Here is a 13,045-nt window from a genome sequence, read left to right on the forward strand (position 1 = left end):
TCTGACTGTCTAACCAGAGACTAACTAAACTCCCCCCTAGTCTTCAGGTACTACTTGTGGTGGGTACTTATGCACTAAAACCCGCAGGCCCGGCAAAGCAACCAGGAACTGGCCACCCACCTGCAGCCTCGGACGTGCCCCCGAGACAACTGCTCTAACCACTTTCACACCACACTACAGAAACCCCCCAACGACCTCCAAAGGGAGTCCGCTCTTCAGCCTAACAGGGACAGAACAGCAGCAATTTACTCAGTGTATACAGGACCACCTAAACTCTGTTCCGCAAAAATCACCAGCATAACACATGCTCAGTGCACAAACACTCCTCAGGCACACTGTTCACTACAGCTGCTACAATAACCAAACACAGGAAAACAGCCGACTCACTAAACTCATCCATGTCTCCCAAACAACCAGATTGCACATCTCACTCACCCAAAACGAGGTGCACCTGCCTACCATGCTAGAGCTGCTACTGATATTCAATCAATGCGGACACCGGGTAAATCAGAAATGGACGAGCCCCTATATGTCACGACCTGGCTCAAAAGGCCACAACATGAGGGAGACAAGACGAGTTATAAAAGTAATAAATAGACATTTATTTAATGAACCAACTAACAGACCTAAACCAAACAAACAAACAAACAAACAAACAAACAGCCAGGTCCTCCAAACAGGAGGCAGAGAGGGGATGTGCCGAGAAGGACCAGCCATAGAAGAGGGGCAGCCTTTATAGCTGGGACCAACCCAACTCAGGTGTTCATCAGTGGCCGATTAACATCCTGGAAGACAACCTGAGAGGAAACAGACACAGACCCCTGGTGGAAGGGAGGGGTCGTCACACTTACTACTTACTTACTACTTACTTACTTACTACTTACTCACTTACTTACTTACTTACTTACTACTTACTTACTTACTACTTACTCACTTACTTACTTACTTACTTACTACTTACTTACTACTTACTTACTTACTTACTACTTACTTACTACTTACTTACTTACTACTTACTCACTTACTTACTTACTTACTACTTACTTACTTACTTACCTACTTACTACTTACTTACTACTGACTTACTTACTTACTTACTTACTTACTACTTACTTACTACTTACTTACTTACTTACTACTTACTTACTACTTACTTACTTACTTACTACTTACTCACTTACTTACTTACTTACTAACTTACTTACTTACTTCTTACTAACTTACTACTTACTTACTTACTTACTTACTTACTTACTTACTTACTTACTAACTTACTTACTTACTTCTTACTAACTTACTTACTTACTTACTTACTTACTTACTTACTTACTTCTTACTAACTTACTTACTTACTTACTAACTTACTACTTACTTACTTACTTACTTACTTCTTACTTACTTACTTACTTACTTACTACTTAATAACTTACTTACTTACTTACTAACTTACTTACTTACTTACTTACTTACTTACTTACTACTTACTTACTTACTAAGTTACTAACTTACCCATTATGGTGTTCTTAAAAACCTATCCTATATCCTAAACGTTTCACTTTGTAAAGTGCAGGAGAAACACAAGGGATCAGGTTTTAAAAGTTCAAGTTTTGAAGAGCCACAGGTCACAGATTGTTAATTTCTTACTTGTGTAGCAGGAAGCAGTGGTTATGGTGAGATGGAGATCTGTGGGAGATGCAATCATGGATCATTAAATTGTACATCAGTATATGTAAAATTACCATATATAACAAAAAAGGATTCACAAAAAGGATTGCTATGTTAAGACTTGAAAACATGCTGTACAATCTGCTTCACCCTAAAACAACCAGAAAAGAACCTGAGTGGGTGAAGCACGGAAGTGCATGAAAAAAAAGGTTCAGATGAATCATCCCTCTCACCCTGTTTTCAGCCAGCTGAATATGAACATACGGTCAAATCACGTCTGTTGACCTGGCCATTAGCAGAGTAAAAGGTTTTTATGTCGGCTGTTTCGTGAAGTCCATTTTCCTGGTATGACTGTGCAACTCGTTCTCTCACAAAATGACATTCCCACACTGCATTCAAATAGATAACGGTTACTGTTTTAGATTCAAACACATGATTCACATTCTAGACTGAAACAAAACACAACAGAAAAGCTACAAAACTACTTGGTTAGGTTAAGAAACACATCTTAGTTCGGCTTTAAATTACTGTGAAATTGAAACAAAACAAAAAAGCAAGAAAAGTACTTGGTACGGTTTGGACAACAGAACCACCGCTTGGTTATGTTGTGACTGATCACCTTTAAAGAACTTCATGGTTCAGCCCCGAGCCACATTGCTGACTTTCTGCTCCCCTGTGAGGACGCAGCCTAAGGCGACATCATTAAATAATCTTTTAAATTGTTTCTCAAAGCGTATCTTTTTTTTAAACACCGTCGTGATGCTATGATGCCCAGCCACAAATTCTGTCCATCTCCGTCTATACAGCGCTCAAACATTGTTCCAGATTAGTCTACGCCAAGTTTAAAAGTGAGACTGAATTAGTAACAGATATTATTACATTTTCACCGACCTCTATGCTACTTTCTACTCTTTACTTACCCTGTTTTCCGCCATTTTCGTGAAGTCCAACCTGTCTAGCCATTAAAAAAACAACAGAAAGTCTATTGTCTACTGGCAATGGGAAAGGAGTCTATCGTTTGTGGCTTGTTTTTCCATATGTGCAAAGCTGCATATGTGCGGTAATTTTGGTGCAAATAGCTTAAGTCACATCTTCTCAGACTGCTAACTACATGGGCGGTCAAAAGAAGATGGACCTCAACAAGAGCTTTCACAGACTCTCTGGGTTTTCAGGTCGATAACATATTGAGAAAAGTGAAGAGGCGGCACCATCTCAGCTCTACCTCCACCATCTCTAGTGGGTAGGGATTAATAATGCATACTGCAGTTTGAAAAAAGAGAAAACTTCAAATGGCTCCAACATTTCATATAGCAACGCTGCTAAAAAAAAAGATGCAGAACCCTGCGAGTCGTCAACACATCAAGCCTGCAGAGAAAACAATGGCTCAGTCCCATTTTAAACTAAAGGGAAGCAATGTTGCCAAAGTCGACCTCAGTTTGTCTTCACAGACATACTTTCTCGTCATCACATTTCAACCCAATTTCACGCGTTTGGGTGAGTCCAGAATGGCGTCTGAGACACAGTCAGCTACCGTCAGCAGAAAACCTCCAAATGAGGACATGTTTGGTGAGCGAATGGTGTCGAGTCCAAGTGACTCTGTGAAGCCAGGAACAACGTTACCCGCTAGGTTTCTGCACCAAATACATGTTCATATCTGGACACTAAACACTGGGCCACTTGCTGATGTGTTCTACACACTCTTTCTACACAATGATCTGGAAAATGCATTTGTTTAGGTTGCATTCTCTATCTTATCGTGGTTATAGCACTTGCATTGCTTGACAAGCTATCGCACTCCACCGTACTGTCGTTGCCAAACTGCGTGTGCACACTTACGTTCTTCATCACGGTTTACAAGCTGTAAAAGGTCAATAAACCACCTGTTATCACGTGACATCAAGTTCCACGGAGTAAGAAGAAACAGGAACAGAAAAGGCTGAACATAAAGTATTGTAAATAGTTACTGCTCATTGTGCCGCATCACAACAACATAAGAGATGTAAGAACAACAACATGCCTTCCATCCACTACAACAGGTTGGTCATGGTGGAATAAATGAGTAATAGTCAGCATCAACTAAGCAGTCAATCTTTTCTTGTTTGGCCAGTGGAGAAGCTCACTTCAGGATACATCAATGCAGCTCAATGGAAAATGATAATCATCACAAACCCGTGTTTGAAGTGAAGCCACTGTAGATCTCTAAAATTCAGGTGAAACAGAACTTCTGAAACTGGAAGATATTCGTGTCCATAAATGTCTGTTAAGTCCCGTATCTATAACACAACAGTGGCTGAGCCTACTGAGCTCATTAAAGTATTCTAATATGTATATTTGCAGTATTAGGAACTGGGTGTCTGTGGCGATATTCCTGTAAAAAAACCCAGTTTTTCTCCATTTTATACACATGGAATATGGAACTACGCACACAATTGTGATGCTGATGTACAGACAAGACTCCAGACTGCTAAACTCAATTGTTTTTACACAAACAAAAAGCCTAAATCAACCAGGACTGAAATCTTAACGATTGACACTTTAAGAAAAAAAAGGAAGATAAATAACAGAAACAGCAACAACCAAAAAAAAGCAGCTTTCCATTCATCACACAACTCTCCAGAGGGTCCCATCTCATGAGTTGAGTTCTGTGGGTTTTGAGGGGACTATTTTTCTCATTTCATATTGATCGTTTCCGTCTATTCAGCAGGGTACATCGGTCCCGGCAGGCTTTATTCAGGCGATCGAGCCTAAATGTTTAAAAAGCCTCGGCATTCACTGGAACCTGTGGCCGTCTGAAAATAACCACCTTTGTTGCAACTATTTCATCTCCAAACCAGATTACTTGTCTCGTTCAAAACAAATGATACAAGTAATAAAAAGAGCGGCCCGGTGGGGTGGTATCGAATTAATGGATGAAGTACGGAGAACTGATCTCAAGGCAGTTCTATTCAGAGAGCAGCGCAGCCACTTCACCTTCAGTGATGATTTATTAAATATCAAACATAATGGATGTTTGTAGCATTTCCAGGCCACAAAAGATCCTCTTTAACAAGCAGATAGCGTGCATTACTTGATGGTAGTTATCAATAATGAATTCAATTTACTGCCGCATATTAAGAGCGCTGAAATTATTCATTGGAGTCCCAAGAGTGATTGATGTAGTTGAATGCACCCGTAGTCCATCACCTCAGCATGAGCCCGACACTTTCAGTGTGAAGACACAGCGACGTCTCAACGAAGAGGACGACGGCTGATCAATTACAGTTGATTTCTGCCTCAGCAGGAGAGACAATGTTCATTTCCCCAAGTTTACGTCCTGCTCATTAACTGCGTTGTTTTAATCGTATCTACTTTCCCATCGCCACTTCTATGTCCCACTGCAGCTGTGTTAAGACATTGTAAGCTGCTGGTAAAAACTATTGTGTTTGATGATTTCCACATTCAGGAAAATGAAGGATTAAATGTTCTGTGGCTTAAGAGGATCTTTTATTTCCTGTTACACTGAAAAAAACTGGACAGCTGGATTATCTCAAAAAATGCACAATCAACAAGTCTAGCTTAGTTTTTTTTTTAGTTTCTGAAAATACAAGGTTTTCATATGACAGCAGCAATATTATTATTAATTTCATTGTATTTGGTAGGGACAAATACATACACATATCCACTGCAGTGTATCACAGCATTAAGGGCCTTTAAAATAACAAGTATAACACTATCTGGCATATTGCACTGTTGTATTGAATGCTAATCACTATTATTTCACGTCTGATTTTTTTACAGAAGACCTGAGAAGTAATGTGACTTTTTTTCCCCATTGTTGGACAAAACCTGTATTGCAAATAAATTGTGTTGCACTTTACATTACGGTTATTTTTTGCCGCTGCAATAACCTCATTTCCGACACAGTAGAGTAGGCTAATCAATACCACTCAAATAGATCTGCCCATGTTGCATGAAATTGGCTATTTGCAACAAACAGGGCATTTTATATATATATTTATTTATATGAACCTGATTGTACCTGCATCGTAAAAACCCAGAGACAGTTGATGTCTGTAAGCACTCAAACATGCAGGAGATGAAGATGGGACTAACTGGACACATCAGCTACTTCACAGAGGCAGATAGTGCAGAGTTACATGTTTGCCAAAGCATCAGTTTGATTATGTTGAGACAATTCCTTCGGATGCCCGTCCTTCTTCTATAGATGTGAGTCATGCATGAAGAATAAATAATAAAGAAAGATCTCCTCGATGGTCCCGTAACACAATGGCTTCATATACAGCAGCACCCCCTTGAATGTAATATTATTAATCTTGTTCAGCACTCTGCAGCAAGGAAGTGTGATGCAGCTGCGTAAAAAAAAAAAAGACTACAGATTAATGTCTGAAGGCACATAATGCACCTTAATCATGCCTGGTATTGACATTTACAGGTTGCTCTCAAAACCAAATCTCCAGACTATAGAGAGGAAAAATCATTATTGATATTTCTTTCATTGGTCAATAATCTTCTTTCACAAATAAATGGCTCGCAGCAGTTCTCTAAATGCAAAAGGCTCAGGATCTTTTGATTATAGTGAAGCTACATGTTGCTTTTTATACACAAGCCAACAGTGTATAATTACATATGATATTATGCTATCAATCATGTATTTATACATTTCTAGGGCAGTTTTGCTGTCAAACTGAAGCCTTCCACTGAAGAAACAACTGTTCTGATAATTCAAAAGCTCTGTGTGACGTGTTGAAACGCTGCTACCATGCATGTTGTGGAGGTAGCTGGTTGTTATATTACCTGCATGTTCAACTGGATGAATTCAAGAAAAAAAGAAGAAAGAAATTGTCACTTGTCATGCAAATCTATACATAAAGATGCAGTTTGTTTGTTGTGTTTTAGGGTCTGTATTTGCTTTCTTTGCATTTCCTCTTCTAGGTCAGACTCTTACTGATGATTAAGTTGGACGTGTTGGCTCGAGGTTATCACCCTCTTGCAGAAGGCTTGCTGCCGATGGACCCTGACAAGATGTTGACTCCCACAGAGGCTGTAAACCCTCCCTTTCTCAGCCATTTAAGGAGGACTGCCAACAGTTTCTATTAAGTCTGTGTGTGTGTGTGTGTGTGTTTGTGTGTGTGTGTGTGTGTGTGTGTGTGTGTTTGTGTGTGTGTGCCTCTACCGTCTGTGTAAAGCATCTTACAACGTGAAGGCGTCCATAATGTAAGATGTCGAAAATCAGGCTGAAAAAACTTGCATTATTACATAAAAAAAGAAAAGAAACACTTTAAAAATTTGACATGAATGCAACCTCACTTTACTTAAAATGTTTTATCCATGACTTTACTAAAAATGTTTTATACATGACTTTAAAGTCAACCATGGGTAAACTACAGCTGAAATTGCTTAACATAAATAAAATCAATTGCGCTCAGATGATCAAAACAGATCACTTTCAGCATCGTGTTCGCCAGAATCGGTGTTTGCTGCTTGTGATAGCACCTCTTTCACAATTCATGACACTGGAGCCTACGCACACTTCCGACATGACACAAAGGCATCATAAGCCCAGCTCCAACATCAAAGCACCAACATCTGAGCTTCCCAGGCCCGCTGTGAAGGTGGCAATGGACTAAAAACACATTTTCACCGTCTGAGAGACATTTGCATTTCATTACACGGAGATCGCTGCGCCGGCCCAATCAGAAATCATTTCTTAACAAATGTTTTTTCCCACCACAGGGTGTAAAACAGTCGCCTTCTTTTTCTAGTCTTTCAAAGTCAGGCTCAGAGACCAGGATCCACACAGGAGATCTGAGAGGGAAACAAAGAGACCTCACACAATAGACTCTGCTGTTGTTGGGTCACGTCTCCCCAGAGGGCCCACACACACATACAGACGAGTTGTGGTCTGAAGACACAACCTCACACTCATCACAGCAGGTGTCAGTCTGTGGCCAAAAGCTATGTTCTTAAGTTTTGACTTTTGTTTCCATGAGCACCGTAGCAGGAGCCAAACAGACACTCATGCAGTCGTTGGCGGGGATCGCTCTGAAACGCCCTCAGACCGAGCGACTCTGGATGGATGTCAGGATGTGATGGTATGAGCTGTCAACACTGTTGTTGTTGCTGTTGCTGTGCATGCACTCAACTCAAATAAATAACAACAGTGTCCTCTAAGTTATGATTTCAGGCCCTTTCATGTGTGTTCATAAAACATGTATGATGTATGTTGTTCACAGACAGATTGAAGAAGACTTGAAACTAGAGATTGAGACCATAAACTCATGTTTACGATGTTTACTGAGGGAATAAATCAAGAGAGAAGTAGAGTCATTTTCTCATAGACTTCTATACAAACAGACTTCTTTTTGAAAGAGTTTTAATGAGTTTCAAGTCTTCTTCAGTACAGCAATACAGCAATCTTTGTGTGCATTTACAGCTGCACACACAATAAAACCTTAAAACTATAATTATCAATGACATCTGTATATATTTGCTGACTTTTTTAGATGTAAAAAGCCAATAAAGAACACATGAAGAAACTATGGTTATCGAGTAAAATAACCTGCCAAAAGGCTAGCTTACCAATTTTCTAGGCTTTCATGGGCCAAGGTTGAAGAGGAGACATGCTTACAAAGGCACACCTTGAGCCTCCATAAAACTTTAAACTGCTGTCTTGCCCACCGTGATGAATAATGGCTTTGTTGTCCTTGGTTGCAAAACCATCTTGCCTGAGAAAACAGAAAAGCATCCAGATAGATTTATTTTAAAAGCCACCAGGACTCTGGAAGCTGCACTCATTCTGCACAGCCAGTCCCTCTGACTAACAAAAATAAAAATTCATGCTGGAATTATGCAAGCTGAGCCGTTGGAGGACACATTGCTTTGGTGAGCGTTCGCCAAACGCTCCAGAGCAGCAACTGATTACACAGCATTTAGAGTTAAAGGTTTGGATAGAAAGGCTGCTGGCAGAGGAAATCGACCTGGCTAAGAGATGTCAACATGTGTCAGTGAATGCAGCTTGTTTTGATGGCGCCTCTTTATTGGCAACCCCTCTCTGTGTTTTAGTATTAACCCAACAAACAAATTGACCCCCCCCCCCCCCCCCCAAAGCGCAACATCACTGTGTCAAAGTAAGATCTGATTTTACTCTATTGAGGATTCCTTGCAGACTATTTATATGTGGCCCTAAAGGCTTAACTTAATGATTAGCTAGAGGCTACAAAGCTGACTTTGTGCAGTTCATTTTCTCTCATTGTCAACAAATTCAACAAGAGTCCATTTTTTAACAGGTTCACACCAGCTGCGATGCCAAATTGGGCCAGGAGCGTAAAGTAGGGGGACAAAGGTAGCCCCGCCCTAAAGCATCCCCTGCTTTATGGTCTGTTTGACTCTAAATGGACCATAATGTACTAAATGAACATCATGCTGTATTGAAGAAGACTTGAAACTAGAGATTGAGACCATAAACTCATGTTTACAATGTTTACTGAGGTAATAAATCAAGAGAGAAGTAGTCATGTTCTCAGACTTCTATACAATCGGACATCTTTTTGCCTGAAGTGTTTACACTTTTACTTTTTTTTTGGCATATCAACTTTCCCTCAACTTATTCGTCTGCTTCTATTTCTGTCAGTGACTTCTCACCTCATCTCTCCAGAGAAGGAACTTACAGGAATATATTCATATGTGGAGAGGAAAACAGACGGCACAGCTAGAGCCAGAGTTTTTACCAGTCACATGAAGAGTTGTAGCCCTCGCCAAAAATGCAGCATGTCTTGTCTCAGCATTGCATTCTGGTCTATGGAGGCAGCTGTCAGTGCGAAGCTGTTATCTCTGCCTCTCTGTGATGGATCCCTCCCAGTGTGATCGCTGAACGCCTGTGAAAATAGTTCGTCTGGAAAGAAGCCTCTCCTCTTTGATTCGGAGGGGCTGACGCCGAGACCTGACATTTACTGTTGATGTTATATATAGTTGAAGATATTTCTGCTGTCAGGCCTCATTGTAGCTGCTCTGGAAATATCTTGACATGAGATCACAGTCTCCATGACTGGCCCTGTTATCCATAGAAATAAAATAAAAACATTACATAAAAATGGGACCAGATATGTAGGCTACATCAGACGCTTTGGGTGTTTTCTTTCTTCCCTTTTTGGTTTCAGCATTTCAAGTACAAAATGGATCGAAATGTCATTGAATGGAAGCCAGTGAGGCTCCTCCTAAAGCAGTTTGTGAATACTGGTTTTGGAGGAGCACCAGTGCAGAAGTGACCCATTATCACAGGTTAGATAAGGCATAAATGGCTGGTGTGATCTCAGAGGGCCTGCAGATTGATCCACTCTGAGTCACCCCTGCACTGCATGTTGAAACTAATTACCACTGAGGCAGAATCTATTGCAGTGCTGAGATGCCACTGACACACGGCATCAGAAAAAATAACATGTTAAACCAGACAAGTCCTGTTATTACCAGAGGTGCACTCAGACTGTTTGTCCGAGCATCAAATGTGTAAGTTAAGTGGATCAGCCGAGATAGATAACCACTAGAGCACGAAATGACCAGATGACACGACCGCATGCTCCACGGACTGTTTCTACAAGAGGGAAATACAACACAACACTGACTCCTGCATTTAGATTGTAAATGCACACTGAACGTCAGTAATAAACACCTTCCACTGACGTCCAGTGCCTGAAAACACAATATTTTTGGCAGTAGTGTCTAAGTTTATGCATCGTCATACAGCACTAAGTTTAATTAATTAATTAATTAAATTAATTAATTTTAGTTGTCACTGAGTATATTGTATTTTGCATATGAAAATAAAATGTACGATTTCTTTACATTTGACCAGTTTGAGAAGTCTTTCTGCCGTTTAAGGTTTAACCTCTCAGGAGATGTACATCCACATTGTTGCATTGTGACCTTCTCATGCTACACGTGGAGCGTGTGTGAGACTGGCTATGACTGTGTGTCTTTATATTTTTATTACAGGAGTTTCTAATTATATTGATACAGATGAAAGTATCTTAACTGAGAGAATGATGAGCGATTATTATTTAATTTTTCCTACATACGTTTTTCTGTCACATTTATACGTCTGATAGATTTCCACTTATTAAGGATGTTTCAAGAAAACTGAATGTGGCCCAGACAATGACTCGTCAGTATAAGCCTTGTTTGTTCTGGATGCAAATAAGCCTGAAGACATTGTATTTTACACAACTCCTAAAATAATGAAAAATGTGTTTTTATTGACTGTGTTGTATACTTTAAGTACCAGTTTTGAATGTATGAAATCCAAAGCAGCTGATCATATTTTGATGAGCTATCACTTGTGATTTCTGCCATTAGATAAATACTGTTTCCCCAGACAAGACTATGAGTGTGAAGATCTTTCCACACTGCAAGTCTTTGCCAGCGGCTATCAGCTGTAAGCATCTGTCTCCTCGGCCCCACAAACCCACTAAATCTCTCCTAATGACCTGTGTGCCTTACCCGAGTTCAAAAGGCTTTGATCTCAGCTGCCCAAACGAAGTGAACTAAAGGAGTAAACACTCCAGACTTCAAGCAAACGGATCCAAGTATGGATTTCTGTGGCCCGAGAGCTGCTGGATGAGTAGATTTGTGGTACAGTGTACACACCCATCTCTCAGCAGGATCTCTACGTCGCTGCAGGAATTGCCAGCGAATGCAATGAGGGGGCGTTCAGACTCGGCACAGCGAGGGGCGAACATGAATGATCCACAGACTTCAAACACTCGTAGGACTCAAGCCAGGAGCTGATCAACCGTGGCAGGGACACATGCATCGGCAAAGGTGTAGTTAAAGGTACATGTGGAATGCCTAGACACCTGCTTTAAACAGATAGGGGGCAGCATTTCACCTCTATACTGGGTCCATACATTCTACACTTACAGTTATCAGTTACAAAAATATATGTATATATAGTATATATATACATATATTATATACTGTATATTAACTAACAGCAGCAGAAGAATACTCAAATTCAACTAAACTGCTGTAACTTAAAAAATAACACGCTTCCTTTAATCTTCTCGTGTTATTCCTGTGTTGTTTTTTTGGATTTTATGTTAAGTGGCAGAACCAAGAAAACAATCCGCAACTTCATCTCTTCCTCCCCGTGGCCAGGAGTCAACCTCGCTGGAAGGAGAGCGGGCTGGTCGTGGCGGTCCTCGGGATCAGACCTGCTGGGGGTTTGCGACGGCTGAATTCCAGCTGACTGCAAACCGTCTTCGGCTTCTGACTCGCTATCGTCTCTCGAGGAACAAGTGGTATTACAAGAAAGTAGTACGATATCTCTGCAGCACAATACATTGACGTATTTGTCATAACGTTAGAACTGTACCCTCTTCACATCATTTTGATAATGTTAGTTGATTGTTTGAATGATTTAAACTAAATTTCTGGCCAGATCGTACACATCACACCTCTAAAGGTGCTCCATTTAAGATTGGGGAGCATTTCTATTGGTCAACGGCTGTCAACATGACGACGCTTAACCGGCTCACAGCTAACAGCGCCAACAGTGCTAACAACAGTGCTGACAGAGCTAACAGTGTTTACCTGAGTGGGGGCTACGCTTCTACTATAATCTGCTGTAACCGCCATACAAGCCCAGCGCAAAGCAGCAAACGTGAGCTAACTAGTGGGTCACACTCACATGTTAGAAATGCACACTTAGCTACTAGTTGCTGCTTTGTTACTGTTCTGAATCCCTTATATTGCACCTTTAAAATTCAAAAAACTAAAATACTCTTATGTTATAAACCTCTCTTTTCTTGATGTCCTTTACCAGCAATGTTTAAATATCTGGTGACGAATGGAAGTTTGAATAAACCATCAATTATAATCATTACATTCACACACTGTATAAATCCGACATGTTTGAGATGTTCGTGCCAGTCCTCTTGTGAAGTGCCCGAGCTGATTGATATGAAAGGAATTCCTTGCTGACTTACAGTCGACATCACGCTGAACTAAACTCTGGTGGGTGAAGTAAAAATGACACAATGTCATTTTGTGTATTGCATTTTCTTTAGTACTTTACATATAACGGGAAAATACAAGGGTTTATTTTCAAGAGAATACAGGAAATTGAACAGTGCTCTGTACATTAACATATTACTGTGAGTGTTGTGGGTACTTGGCACAGCTGACTGAGCCATGCACATCGTGCACAGTTTTCCAGAGGGTGGGGGAGGGGGGCATAAAGGTACAATTCAAGAAGTTCGGTTACATGTTGTAAAAAGACTAAGTTTCTATTAGCAGCTTGAAAAAAATACAAAATGAGCAATATGTGCACCACACCGTCACCAAAGCAGAATTACAAAAAAAACTTAGAATGCACAGAGGAAGGGGA

The sequence above is a fragment of the Anarrhichthys ocellatus genome, unplaced genomic scaffold, assembly GCF_004355925.1.
Source record: "Anarrhichthys ocellatus isolate YVR2014 unplaced genomic scaffold, GSC_Weel_1.0 scaffold78, whole genome shotgun sequence".
NCBI classification, from domain to species: Eukaryota; Metazoa; Chordata; class Actinopteri; order Perciformes; family Anarhichadidae; genus Anarrhichthys; species Anarrhichthys ocellatus.